The sequence below is a fragment of the Halichoerus grypus genome, chromosome 7 (assembly GCF_964656455.1).
Source record: "Halichoerus grypus chromosome 7, mHalGry1.hap1.1, whole genome shotgun sequence".
NCBI classification, from domain to species: domain Eukaryota; kingdom Metazoa; phylum Chordata; class Mammalia; order Carnivora; family Phocidae; genus Halichoerus; species Halichoerus grypus.
In genome coordinates this window covers 57088716-57103016 of record NC_135718.1, presented here as the reverse complement: position 1 = coordinate 57103016, position 14301 = coordinate 57088716, and the positions used below count along the sequence as shown (strand labels likewise).

Sequence of the window (14301 nt, the reverse complement as noted above, 5' to 3'; positions counted from 1 at the left end):
CTCTAGTGACTTAACACAAGAAATCTGGAAGTAGGCAAGTCTCAAGTGAAACAGGGAACAGGGCTCTCCCCATCTTCTCGTTCTGCCATTTTAATGCATAGGCCTCATCCCCTGCTTGTTGTCTCATTCTCCTAAGATGGTTGCTATACCTCCAGAGCTCACATCTGTATTCAGCTAGGAAGGGGAGAGACAAGAACCCTCAGTTTGGGTCTCATTGACTTGAACTGTGTAACATGGCCATCACTAGCTACAAGGAACTCTAGCTGGGTATATAGCTACCCAAATCAAAATTGGAATTGCACTGGTAAGGAAGAAACATGAATGGTTACTGAGTGGACAACTAAATGAATCTGCCACACCCCTCTAACAGGAAAGTCAAACTTGTAGGCATAAAACAAGTCCCCTGTCTGCCTTCCCAGCCCTCCTTCCTTTCTCTCCAATCTCCTTTTGAGTTATTAGCAGGCCTCCCAGCACTGCATGCTAGTTCATGCCTTCGAACCTTTCTACATATTCACATACAATTACCTGGAATATCTTTATCTTGCCTTTGTCCTTCTCCCCTCATTAGGAAAAGAGGGCCGCCCATCATTTGAACTCCCTTTCTATTTAGAGAACTTTCTCTCTTTTTGAATCCAGGTGTGAGACAGCAATCCATCCTCCTGCCCCATCCCCATCATAGAAGCTGAAAAAGCCACGTATTTGCTTATCAAGAGCCCCTTGCAGCTACAGAGGCAGACAGTCAAATGTGCCCACCTGCAACTTTCAATCAGAGTCATTAATGCAAAGAAGCAGGGAGGGTAAGGATCCATCCTGGTGGTGAGCAGAGGCTACAATGACAGCCACAGGCATTGCTAACAGCAGCAACACCAAGGCTGCAATTGGGGTTTACAGCTGTTCAGCATCAGTGACACTATTGTCTATACCAGACTGGTTTTGTGGTGTCATTCTGAAATGATCCTGGATTATGCCTAGCCAACTTACTCCTCTTCCGTTCTCCAAAAGCAGCTTTGCAGCCTTCCTGGTAATTTTATGAACTATTCAAAATCCTTACAGTAAGTCAGTAAGTTTTCTGCTTAAATCACCGCAGTTTTTGTTTGTTTGTGTTTTTTTTTTGCTTCCAAATACCAGATAAGCTTCTCTCCTCACCCCACCAACATGATAGAAACTCATGTTTTCTCTTCAAGTATCACCTTAGGGGTAAAGCATTCCTCGATCCCCAGGCTGACTCATAAGACCCTTTTATATTCTCCTATTCCCTATTATAGCAAGGATCACATTGAAATATTTCTGTCTTGTTTGCCTATCTTCCCACTAAGTGCCAATTTCCCTGCAAATATATAAAGGAATCGTGTCTCTCATCGTCATACCCCTGCCTAGCACAGAAAAGGTACTCAATAAATTTGTGAGAAAGGACTGAATAAATATATGAGTAAGCACACAAAACCACACTCCACCCCAAGAATGCCCCAGAAAAGGGGATGAAGGAGGTCAACAGCCATTTTCCTTTCGAGAGTCACTAACCTTTGCTTTAGTATGAGCTAATTTAATATATAGTATCCTTCTCTCAATGTTTTTAATTTAAGAGGAGAGAGAACAGAACCCCAACAATGTATCCCTCCTTCCCTTCCCATTGTCTTCCCTTTTCTTATTTCTTCCTCACCTTCTTTTACTTTTTCTTCCATTCCCTTGTCTTCCAGCACTGAAAGGGCAGATTGAGCCAGGAAGCAAGCACCTGCAGCACCTTCTTCTCTATGGGTCAACTCCCATTCCCATCTCCCTGAGAGCGGTTCACTTTCACACTGGCCTCCATGTAACCCAATGTCAGCTCTCTCCATGGCAGAGAATCATGGAAAGGAAAATCCATGGGGGACTTCAGAGGAGATGTGGAAGAGGTTCTGCAGTGCACTCCTCAGAGGAGGGACACTACTTTACTCCTCTTTCCATGTTTCTCTTCTCCAGAGTCCTCCCACCCTCCCACCTTCCTGTGCATCCCCTGGAGCCTGTTTTTTCCAATCCAAGTTCACAAGATGCATGATCTTGAAGATTGCCCCTCCAGACCCCAACTTTTTCACTATTTTATGATACAGAGCAATTCTCTGTTCATTGGCCTCAGTGTGCCCAGCAATCAAAGAGCCTCCCCTTAGAAGGCAGAGGAGGTTATAAATATGACACCAAAGTCTCCTTTTTCCCTAAATATTTCTCTACTCACTTTATTAATAAAAGATAAATCCTGCAACTTCCCAGAATCCAAAGGTTTTAAATGTAAATAGACTACAGTGAATTATTTGCAAATGCAGAACTCATAATCATCCCTTCCCTTCCAAATCCAGTTCCTTCTCCATGATCTTCACCCAGTTTATGGCATCTCCAGCCACGGAGCAGGACACACCCACTTGGAATCACCCTGAAACTTCCTATCCTTCACCATAGTTCCTATCCAACCTAAGTGCCACTGAGTTTACCCTGAAGTATGCTCAGAATCCACTTTGTTCCAAATCTACCTCTACCACCCAGTCTAAATCAACATGACCTCTCACCTCTACCACTTCTCAGCCTATCATTCACTCTTCCTCCCTTTCAATCTGTTGTCCATAAAATAAAATTTTCTTTAAAATGCACATTTGATCTTAGAACACTCCTCCTGCTGGGGATTCCCATGTGCTCTTAACAATACAGGCTAAAATCCTTAGCATGAATCCATGTCTTCCAATGATCCAACCAGCATACCTCTTGGATTTCTCCCATTCATTCTCTAGCCAGACGTACTGTCCTTTCTTTTAGTTCCTTGAAGAGACCAGGCTCTTTCTCAGCTTAGGAACTCTACATGTTCCAACGTCATCCTCCTCTTTAAATTGGTCGGGTCCCCTTCTTATATGATTTCAGACCATTTAATTCTTCTTTTTTCCACAACACTTATCAAGCTATGAAATACATTAGTATGAATATTTGCTTGGTTTCTCCTTGTGTGTGAACATGTGTGGGGCGTGTCTGTGTGTGTGTGCATTTAACCACTAGATCTCCTTATCTTGTACTTAGTGGGCCCTCGATAAATAATTTTCTTGCACAAAAGTTGTGGTTGGGAAAGTCAGAGAGCAAGAGGTCTCAGAATACCTGAAGTAGTGGGAAATAGAGTCTCTAATGATGGTGGGTAGACTCTGTTTCCCTTCAACTTTGGGAGATGAATCAAAACTGTGCCTGAACAGATTTGTGCCCTGACTGCATAGATCAGCAGGAATATTGCAGCAGAAACACCTGATATATAGCAGTACTGTTTACTGTGATTTATGAAGCTGTTATTTTGTTTTAACACATCATGTTCATTGTAAAGGAGTTTCATCCCCAGAGGTTTCATTAACGGAAGCAGTGTTGTGTAGTGAGGTGGTGGAAAAGGGATTGAAAGATAGGGCTGGCCTAGGACATGTGTAAAGCTTGTATTCCAAGTCCCCTCTGGTTTTGACAAGCCCCCCAGGGCCACTTTTGGAGAGCTTGCTCTCCAGTGTGCTGTGTCCCCAAGAACACCTGATCTTAGGCCCTCTCTACGCACTAGAATGCAAACGACTAATAGAGATAGCTAAGTCTTAGCCCCTGCAGAGTTAGAGAGACAGAAGTTCTGATACTGGAATTTTCAGATGACTTGTTCTATTTGAAGCACTGATGGGAAAATTAGAGCCTTTAGCTCTTGTTCTAACAACTAGTTTCCTTCCCAACCTACACGAAGTTGATCAGTCAAGTTCACCCAAGCTAACAGACTGGATGTCATGGGAAATGAGTTATTTCCATTTCCTTCCCACTCTCCCCGACATCTACTCATCATCTACCCCAAAGCACGTCTGGGGACATGCTCTCAGGGATTGGACTCTGAGACCTAAAGACAGGATGTGATAGACTTAGATTTATCTTCACTGCTTTTGTCTGGAACTGGGCTGCTTGGGAGGTATGAGAGAGCAAGGCCAGGTCTCCTTTGACATCTCTAGGCCATTCAGAAGACTCCAGTGACAGAGAACATGGCCCATGGGCTTTATGCTCTTTATAGTCTCTGCTGCTTGAGGTCAGGGGTAGAGAAGAGTCAGGGGTTGGTAAGCTCACTCAGGTACTGAGGTAGGCCACAGCCCCAGCCTGGTTAGCTCATAAGTCCCATGGTCCCATCCAAGGGATCTCAGAGTCCTTTGTTCCTTCACACCACAGTTGTCCCCAAAGACTTTTAGGGAATATGTTTCCCTCCCAAACATATTCATCTAAGACAAGATTCTCAGAGTATTTGTCCAGTGAGGGAACTTTAGACACAGTTTACCCAACAACACAAGTCATTCCAAGAGATGAGTATATACAGTGTCCATGTAAATGGTACTTATCTTCCAGATGTTAAGACACATACATCAGGGGCGCCTGGGTGGCTCAGTTGTTAAGCATCTCCCTTTGGCTCAGGTCATGATCCCAGGGTCCTGGGATCGAGCCCTGCAGTGGGCTCCCTTCTCAGCAGGAAGCCTGCTTCTCCCTCTCCCACTCCCCCTGCTTGTGTTCCCTCTCTCGCTGTGTCTCTCTCTGTCAAATAAATAAATAAAATCCTCAAGAAAAAAATAAAGACACATACATCAGTGGAGAGAGACTTAGTGTTTTGAAAGAATGTGTTAGGATGTTGGAGCACAGAAATGCCACGCTTACTTTTTGTACATGACTCTGGTGCAGAGATCAGCAAACTTTCTATAAAAGGTCAGCTAGTAAATATTTTAAGCTTTGTAGGCCATGTAGTTTCTACTGTAACTATTCAACTCTGCCTTTGTAGCATGAAAGAAGCCATAAACAAATGAGTGCGGTCATGTTCCAATAAAACTTTATTTTCAAGGGCAGGCAGCAGGCTGGATTTGGCCCAGAGGCCAGAGGACTCACCCCAGTATAATAAAAAGGTCTTTCCAAGTTATAACTGTTAAGATATGATTAACTGGGACACTGTTAAGAGGCTAGTTAACATATCTATAAATTCTTAAGATTTCCATTAACATGAAGATACCAAGAAAAGACATCAATAATATAGGCATGAAGCAAAACTGGGAGTGAATGTTTTCTAAGATCATTTTATCTCAATACATCAGAAGAGCCCAGAACCTTCCAGAATCTTCTCCTGTACATTGTGCTTTTCTGTTCTACTCGCCAATGAGGCTGATAGGGTGCAGATCCTCTTTCTATAGTTTGCAACATAGGCTATTGCTCTGAAAAAAGAAATGCTCTATCTGTATTTGCTGTTGCAAACAAAACCCTGCACCTTGGGATGTGATTAGAATACACATTGGCAGGTTTATTTGTGAAGCACCTTGAAGGGGTGGGAAGAAGGGGGGTTTGAAGTCAGAGCCACCAGGCTTCATGAATTTGCATGTCATCCTTGTGCAGGGGCCATGCTAATCTTCTCTGTATTGTTCCAATTTCAGCATATGTGCTGCTGAAATGAGCACCAGAGCCACCAGACTTCAAATCCAGGCTCCTTCCCTTTCTTGCTGTGTTACTTCGGGCAGGCGACTTAACCTCTCTGAGCCCTAGTTTCCTTATCTACTAAGTGGTAATAATTATTACTTCTACTTCATGGTGCAGGAATAACTACCATTTTCTGAGCTCCAAGCATAGGCCAGGCACTGTGATAAGTGCTTTACGTACATTATCTCATTTAACCCTCAAAACAGGCTACAGTTAGTTGACTGCTGAGGAATGGAGGATGAGATCTCATGCTGTTACTTCCCTTCCTCTTTACCCAGAGTAGGTCCTTCCTAAAGGTGTCTGGGATCATCGTGAAGAAGCCCCTGGACAGGAATAAAAGAGGCTGTTTAATTCATATTACTGGAGTGGAATTTTCTATGCTGGATTGTCTCTCTGAGCGGAGCGAGTTCCCTGGGAATTGATGCACAAAGCTGCCCGGAGCTGGCTCTGGCCGAGGATGCGTTTGAGACTTTATGAGGCCCTTCTCTCAAGGTGTGTCATTACTCCGACATTCGCTCCTAGCTGGGCTTTTTTTTTTTTTTTAATGTCTTTTATAGTTCATTATTGGTTTTACAAATATAATTTCCCAGCCTGGGTTACATTCCTTCTTCCAACTCCAGTTCATCCCAATGTTTAATTAAATCATATTAATGTGCTTATTGAACAGATAAGATAGTCTCCTGGTTTGAAATCATAACGGCTCCCTCCTCCCCCTGTCCTCCTGCCACCAGCGTCCCCTTCCTGGACCACCAATGACCAGTTTCTCATCTTTCTTTATGCACATGCAAGAATACACATAGCTTTTATACAAATGTTAGCACACTATACAAAGTGTCCTGAACCTTCTTTTGTTATTTCAAAATATATCCTGAACATCTTTCTGTAGAAAAAGCTTTCTCATTAAAAATGGCCTTCTGCTAACTGAAATGCCCTCACTGCCTCAGAATAAAAGGACCGTGACTTATTTAACCAAATCCCTAGTTATGATGATTAAAATTATTTCCAATCTTCTGATTTTACAAAAAAAAAAAATGCTTCAAAGAAAATCTTGTATCCATGACATTTTTGAAAGCAGGGATCTCAGTCCCAGTCATCTACTGTCATGCAGAATGAAGAGAAAGGAGTCAGCCCTTTGTGCAGATAGCAGGAATTGGGCACAAGAAATCACAGCAGTTGAACAGTTCTAAAAACATAGTCTAACCTCAATAAAACTGAAAAGGATAATAAATAAAATAAAAGTATAGTATAAACAAATGCCCTAGAAAGAAAAAGGAAACTCTCCCCTCTGCTATATGTACTATATGTACGTGCCCCTTCAAAAGTGTTTTCAAATACGTGGAAAGCATAAGGGAAGTGTCATATATGTCATATATTTTTCTCAGCATTAATACCTTCTATTCTTTCTAGGGCATTTGTTTATACTATACTTTTATTTTATTAAGCTTCTATTCAATAGAAGGTATTAATGCTGAGAAAAATAAGTCAATCAGAGAAAGACAATTATCATGTGGTATATGTACACAATGGAATATTATTTAGCCATCAAAAATGATGAAATCTTACCATTTACATCAACACGGATGGAACTGGAAGGTATTAATGCTGAGAAAAATAAGTCAATCAGAGAAAGACAATTATCATGTGGTTTCACTCATATGTGGAATATAAGAAACAGCACAGAGGATCAAAGGGGAAGGGAGGTAAAACTGAATGGGAAGAAATCAGAAAGGGAGACAAACCATGAGAGACTGTTTTCCATTTCCAGGGAAAAGCAAGGGCTAAGAGTGAAAGCGCCATTTACCTTTTCTCATCTCAAATGAGTTAGTTCTTGGAAATGGTCTCCCCTTCCTCCTGCTCTTTCCTCTCTCTGTCCTTAATTCCATATTCTACCAGAAACTACTGGACTTCATGAATTTTTATTAACAATTCAAGATGCTTCCGTAATAATTCCTGTGACCACAGCCCCTACTAACTCAAATGGTCTTGGGGTGTAGTGCTCACTGCCTCTGGCTATGAAAAGGACAGCAAAGACTGGATTACAAAGAATGCAGGTCTGGAAACTTCCCTGCAGAATGACAAAGGTCGTTTATAAGGAAAGGGAGTGATGGGAGGTCCATGGGACCAACTGTCAGTTACTACTTCTTGCAGAACCTTTCGGGGGTGAGATGTAGGACTTGAATTTTTTCAGTACCTACATTAATCCAGCACAGTCCCAACTCCTTTGCAAGACTGACTTGAGGGTGGATTCTCATTAGAAATGAATTTATTTCTAAAATGCAGGCAAAGAGGCTCACAGACACTCTTATCTATTGCTTTTCTTGTTCTTTTTGCCATGGAAATAAGCCAATATATCGTTCAGATCTACTTGTGACTATTTGATTTTCGTTTACATTCATCCGGTCATCCGAAAAATGACCACTGCTCAGGCAGACTAATGCTTCCTGAGCCACTCTTTTCTTTTTTTTTTTTTAAGATTTTATTTATTTCTCTGACAGAGAGAGAGCACAAGTAGGCACAGTGGCAGGCAGAGGGAGAGGGAGAAGCAGGCTCTCCACTGAGCAGGGAGCCGGACCCAGGACCCCAGGGTCCCAGGACCCCAGGATCATGACCTGAGCCGAAGGCAGCCGCTTAACCGACTGAGCCACCCAGGTGCCCCTTGAGCCCTCTTTTCTAACATGTATTAATATATCAATACCACCTTCAAGTAGTATGTCTTTCCAAATTATTCTTTGGTCCCCCGCCCCAATGCATTTTAAGCTTCATTTAAAAACAAAAACAAAAACCCTCTCACCATTTTTCTCAAGACTGTCTCTATAAAACATCCAGCCTGCTGCTAACTAGGCCATATCTTCATATTTCAATTTTTTAGTGGCTCTGTTTTATTATCTATTATTATTACTACAGCATTTGAGAATTTCTCATTGGGGCAAATGTTTGGCCACTGGAAAAATAGAGATTTTCATCTTTCCAGCTAAACCTCACCATACAGCTGTAACATTTCCCAGTTATGACTCTTCTGCAATGTCACTTTCTAAAAATGATAAAAGTATCAAAACACTTGTATCTGTCTTAAAATGTATGTTTAATGCTTCTATCTTCATGAAAGAAGATGTTAGTTGAAAGATGCTTTCCATACAATATTCTTTCTTAGAGTTAAGTATATGACACTTCCCTTATGCTTTCCACGTATTTGAAAACACTTTTGAAGGGGCACGTGCACCCCAATGTTTATAGCAGCAATGACTACAATAGCCAAACTGTGGAAAGAGCCCAGATGTCCATCGACAGATGAATCGCTAAAGAAGATGTGGTATATGTACACAATGGAATATTATTTAGCCATCAAAAATGATGAAATCTTACCATTTACATCAACACGGATGGAACTGGAAGGTATTAATGCTGAGAAAAATAAGTCAATCAGAGAAAGACAATTATCATGTGGTTTCACTCATATGTGGAATATAAGAAACAGCACAGAGGATCAAAGGGGAAGGGAGGTAAAACTGAATGGGAAGAAATCAGAAAGGGAGACAAACCATGAGAGACTGTTAGCTATAGGAAACAAACAGGGTTGCTGGAGGCGAGGTGCATGGATGGATGGGGTAACTGGGTGATGAGCATTAAGGAGAGCACGTGATGTGATGAGCACTGGGTGTTATATGCAACTGATGTATTACTGACCTCTCATCTGAAACTAATTGAATTTAAATAAAAAAATAAAATAAAATGTAGGTTTTAGGGGTGCCTGGCTGGCTCAGTCGGTGAAGCATGCGACTCTTGATTTCAGGGTTGTGAGTTTGAGCCCCACGCTGGGTGTAGAGACTACTTAAAAATAAATAAAGAGGGGCGCCTGGGTAGCTCAGTCATTAAGTGTCTGCCTTCGGCTCAGGTCATGATCCCAGGGTCCTGGGATCAAGCCCCACATCGGGCTCCCTGCTCCACTGGAAGCCTGCTTCTTCCTCTCCCACTCCCCCTGCTTGTGTTCCTGCTCTTGCTATCTCTCTCTCTGTCAAATAAATAAATAAATAATCTTTTAAAAATAAACAAAGAAAGAAAAGAAAGAAATCTTTTAAAAATAAATAAGTAAATGGGGCGCCTCGGTGGTTCAGTCATTAAGTGTCTGCCTTCGGCTCAGGTCGTGATCCCGGGGTCCTGGGATCGAGCCCCGCATCGGGCTCCCTGCTCTGCGGGAAGCCTGCTTCTCCCTCTCTCACTTCCCCTGCTTGTGTTCCCTCTCTCACTGTGTCTCTCTCTGTCAAATAAATAAATAAAATCTTTAAAAATAAATAAATAAATAAGTAAGTAAAATGTAGGTTTTATTATTATTCAGGTATGGGGAGGCCAACAGATGAGAAGACTGACACTGAAAGGAAAGTCTGTTACTCACTGTTCCCTAGAGGAGGGGGCATGCCACACCACAGAGGCAATGCAGGGAGGCACTGGGTCTGTCCAGAGGTCCCGCAAGCAAGCAAGGGGGAAATTATGGGATAGAGTCTTTTTTTTTTTAAGATTTTATTTACTTATTTATCAGAGAGAGAGAGAGAGAGAGAACGAGCACAAGCAGGAAGAGCTGCAGGCAGAGGGAGAAACAGGCTCCCCGCTGAGCAGAGAGCCTGATGTGGGACTCGATCCCAGGACCCTAAGATCATGATCTGAACTGAAGGCAGACACTTAACCGACTGAGCCACCCAGGCTAAAGTCCTTATTTTGGTTTCTGCCGAAAGAAGCAGGTGAGTCAGGGTAAGTAGGTTTAAGATTGGCTGCTGATTTGAACGATTTCTGCAGGCTCTGAAGCCCAGGGGCTGTCCCTTTTTGTCTGGTACTGGTCCCCAGGACAGATTAGGGCAGGGGAATAGTGGCCTTGAGTGTAAGAGCTTGAGGAAGGAGGCGGTGGGGTGTGGGCTCAGGATTGGTGTGTTTGCAGACAAGAGCCACAAGAGCAGGTGAGTTGTTCCCTGTCTCTAGGAATTGGCTAGCCATGGGAGGGGCAGTCTCTCCAAATTTAGTAAGGTCTCATAGGTCAAAACATCAGAAATGCAAAAAATAAAAAGGCATGGTTAATATAGTATCAGTCATTATCTCAGCAGGAAGCAGAAAGCACATTCAATTTAGCACAATTCTATATGGGGTTTTTTTCTATATGGGTTTAATAAACAATTTACAAAGGTATGGAGGGGGTACAAAGAAACCACAAGGGACAGAAAAGCTGTCACCACTCCTACGAGGGGAGGGAATAGCCACCAGAACCCAGAAGAAAAGTTCTGAAAAGAGGGCTGCCCCAGAAGAGCAGTAACCTCCCTTTAGGGGACGCAAGCGGTGCAAGGTGATCCTGCAAGGGGGTAGCCCCACCTCCTCATTCTTCTCCCTCCCTCTGCTCCCTGGCTGAGCCTCCCCATTGGCCAAAAGCAACTGGTCAGCCTCTGCCCCTGAGGACAGCAGAGGGTGGGTCTGAGGGACAAACAGAGATAGCCAGGACTCTGCCTTACATACAACTTGGAAAGCACACTGTGGAGATGGAGAGGCAAAGAAACCACCAGGTCTGGAGTCTTTTTGCACCATCACAGCAACTAGCAAACACTTTTTGGGGTGGATCTTTCTCCTACTATTAGCCCAAAGCTGCCATCTTGTGGCCATCTGGGGAATGGTGACTCAACCTTGTAGATTTGAAGAAAAATTTCTTAGGGGCCACGCGAATATATTGCTGGGAGGAAAAATCTTTACATTTCCTTGTCATACCTTCCATCAACTTTTAGTCTGGGTAGAAAATACTTTGAATTATTTTGAAAGTGGAATAGAAAAGATTCTACTCAAAGAAGCATAGAAATTTAGAGTAGAAACAATCCTAAAAACCACCTTGTTAAAGAAATAGCCAGGCAGTTTGTGAGACTAGTCCACCAAAATGCCAGTCTTAATGTATCACTCTGCTAAAATAACAGATTACACGTTTTTCACATGGTAACTTTGCATCGTGAAATTCCCTTGTTCCTGAAATGGAATCATTCCTAAGGAAAGATCTCATTCCATAGGCACTGCAGAAACCAACCTGCATGTGTTTGAAGTGCTTTCTCTGGCTCATTTTTCTTCAGGGCTTCAACTGTACGTGCATATCTCCAAGTTCTGATGTCTTCCCTTGAGCAAAGAAAAATCCTTCTTCCACGTCCTTGTTAAACACCCGTAGTACTCCGTCCCTTTCTTGTTTCCTTTCTGAAACCAACTGTAAGGCTTAACTCTCATCACTAAAAAGCACCAAACTTTTCACACACTCAAAAAAATCTACCCTAGGCAAGCACTTTAGTTATTCTCAGCACAGTTTTGGGCATTGTACCAAATGTATAACTAATGTCAAACACAGTGAGGTGGAGCCTCTGGGAGGGGAGAAAGGAAGAGAGACTTTCAGACACCGATCCCCAAATAGGATATGGAAGAGAGGGACCAGGCAGAGTCCAGAGAAGAGTTAGAACAGTTACATGCAGGGGCGCCTGGGTGGCTCAGTGGTTAAGCGTCTGCCTTCGGCTCGGGTCGTGATCCCTGGGTCCTGGGATTGAGCCCCGCATCGGGCTCCATGCTCAGCAGAGAGCCTGCTTCTCCCTTTCCCTCTGCCTGCCACTCTGCCTACTTGTGCTATCTCTCTGTCAAATAAATAAATTTTTAAAAAAAAAACAGTTACATGCAGACAAATGGCTTCTTCTGTAGCTCTTTGAAAGAGAAATTCTACCACACTTTTTTTTAAAGATTTTATTTATTTATTTGAGAGAGAGAGAGAAAGAGAGAGTGTGCCCCGGAGCAGGGGCAGAGGGAGAAGGGGTGGGAGAAGCAGACTCCCCTGCTGAGCAGGGAGCCCGATGCGGGGCTCGATCCCAGCACCCTGGGATCATGACTTGAGCCAAAGGCAGACGCTTAACGGACCAGCCACCCAGGCGCCCCTCTACCACACATTTGTACAGATCTACCACAAATACAGTGTTGTTGTGGCAGGCTACTTCTGTTGTGCTTCTACTACGTGAGAAGCCAGGGATTCGGCAAAGGGATCCAGTGGTGAACAAGACAGTCCCTGCCTCAAGGAGCTCACGATCCTGTGGCAGCGGTAGATGGTAACCAATGACAAATGGGATAATGCCCGCTAAAGTAGGAGCAGGTTGGTTCAGGTGGGAAAGGGGCACCTGAGCCATGGTTAGGTAGACAAGGAATGTTTCCTGGTGTAACCCAACCCCCTCACTTTACTGAGAAGAAAATAAGTCTTTTGTATTTAACAGCTTGCCCCACATCTCCAACTTAGCAAATGGTATAGCCAAGACCAAAAAACAGGCCTCATGGCCTGCAGAAGGAACTAACCACCCCCTAGAGGAGCATGGCTTATTCGGGGCATGCAAGGGGCCTGATGAAGCTGCATAGATTTGTGAGGTAGTTTATGCCTCTGTCTAGTTTTCTGCAAACCCCTCCTTCCTTACCTCTGCCTCAACCTCACATTCAGACTTCTGGTTCTGAGTCATTCTCCTTATTCAAAGTAACACAGCATTATGCCCAGGGTGGACACACAGTGAAGGTATTTAGATTAAGATGTGATAGAAGAAGAAGCAGAGGGGGGAAAAAAGTTTAAGAGAGGGAAGTAGGTAATATTTATTATTTTAATTTTTTATAGTTTCCTAGGACTGTCACAACAAAAACCACAAACTGGGTGACTTGTCCCAACAAAAATTTATTCTCCCACAGTTCTGGAGGCTAGAAATCAGGGTGTAGGCAGGGTCATGCTCTGTCCGAAGGCTAGAAAGGAGAATTCTTCCTTGCTTCTTCCTAGCTTCTTCCTAGCTTCTGGTGTTGGCCATCAGTCCTTGGCTTGCACCCGTATTACTCCAGTCTCTGCCTCTGCCAGTCACAAGGCATCCCTCTGTGTGTCTCTGTCCAAAACCCCCCTCTTTCTCCCTGTCTTTATGGAGATGTAATTGACATATAACATTGCATAAAGTTAAGGTGTACAGTGTGTTGATTTCATATACCTATGGGTTGCAAAATGATTACCACCACGGTGTTAGCTAACACCTCCATCCCAATAATTGCCATTTCTTTTTTGTGGTGAGAACCTTGAAGATCTGCTCTCTGAACAACTGTCAAGTATACAATACAGTATTATTAACTATAATAACCAGCTATATATTAAATTCCCCCAAACTTATTTGTCTTATAACTGGAAGTTTGTACCTTGTGACCAACATCCCATTTCCCCCACCCCCACCCCCAGCCCCTGGTAAACGCTATTCTACTCTGTTTCTATGAGTTCAGCTTTTTTGGATTCCACATATGAATTATATCATACAGTATTTGTCTTTCTTTGTCTGACTTATTTCACTTAGCATAATACCCTCAAGTTTCTTCCATGTTATTGTAAATGGCTGGATTTCCTTCATTTTTATGGCTGAATGATATTCCCGTGTGTGTGTGTGTGTGTGTGTGTGTGTGAGATAACTTCTTTATCCACTCATCTATTGACAGACAGGTTGTTTCCATATCTTGGCTGTTGTGAGTAATGTTGCAATAAACATAGGAGTGCAGATATCTCTTTGAGATCCTGTTTCCATTTCCTTTGGATATATACCCAGAAGTCGTAGGATTGCTGGATCATATGTTAGTTTTATGTTATTTATTTTATTTTATTTTATTTTATTTATTTTTTGAGGCTCTATGCCCAGTGCGGACCCCAACTTGGGGCTCAATCTCATGACCCTGAAATCATGACCTGAGCCAAAATCAAGAGTCAGACACTTAATCGACTGAGCCACCCACACGCCCCGGTAGTTTTATTTTTAATTTCTTGAGGAAGCCCTGTACTGTTTTCCA

The 14301-nt window shown here is 43.0% G+C and overlaps 1 non-coding gene across 1 annotated transcript; it reads right to left on the bottom strand.

Moving 5' to 3' along the window:
* Positions 1–5340: 5340 nt before the first annotated feature.
* On the bottom strand, positions 5341–5447 carry LOC118549465 (U6 spliceosomal RNA). Its single transcript, XR_004924107.1, has one exon. It is a non-coding gene; the product is annotated as a U6 spliceosomal RNA (small nuclear RNA).
* Between the last annotated feature and the right edge of the window lie 8854 nt (positions 5448–14301).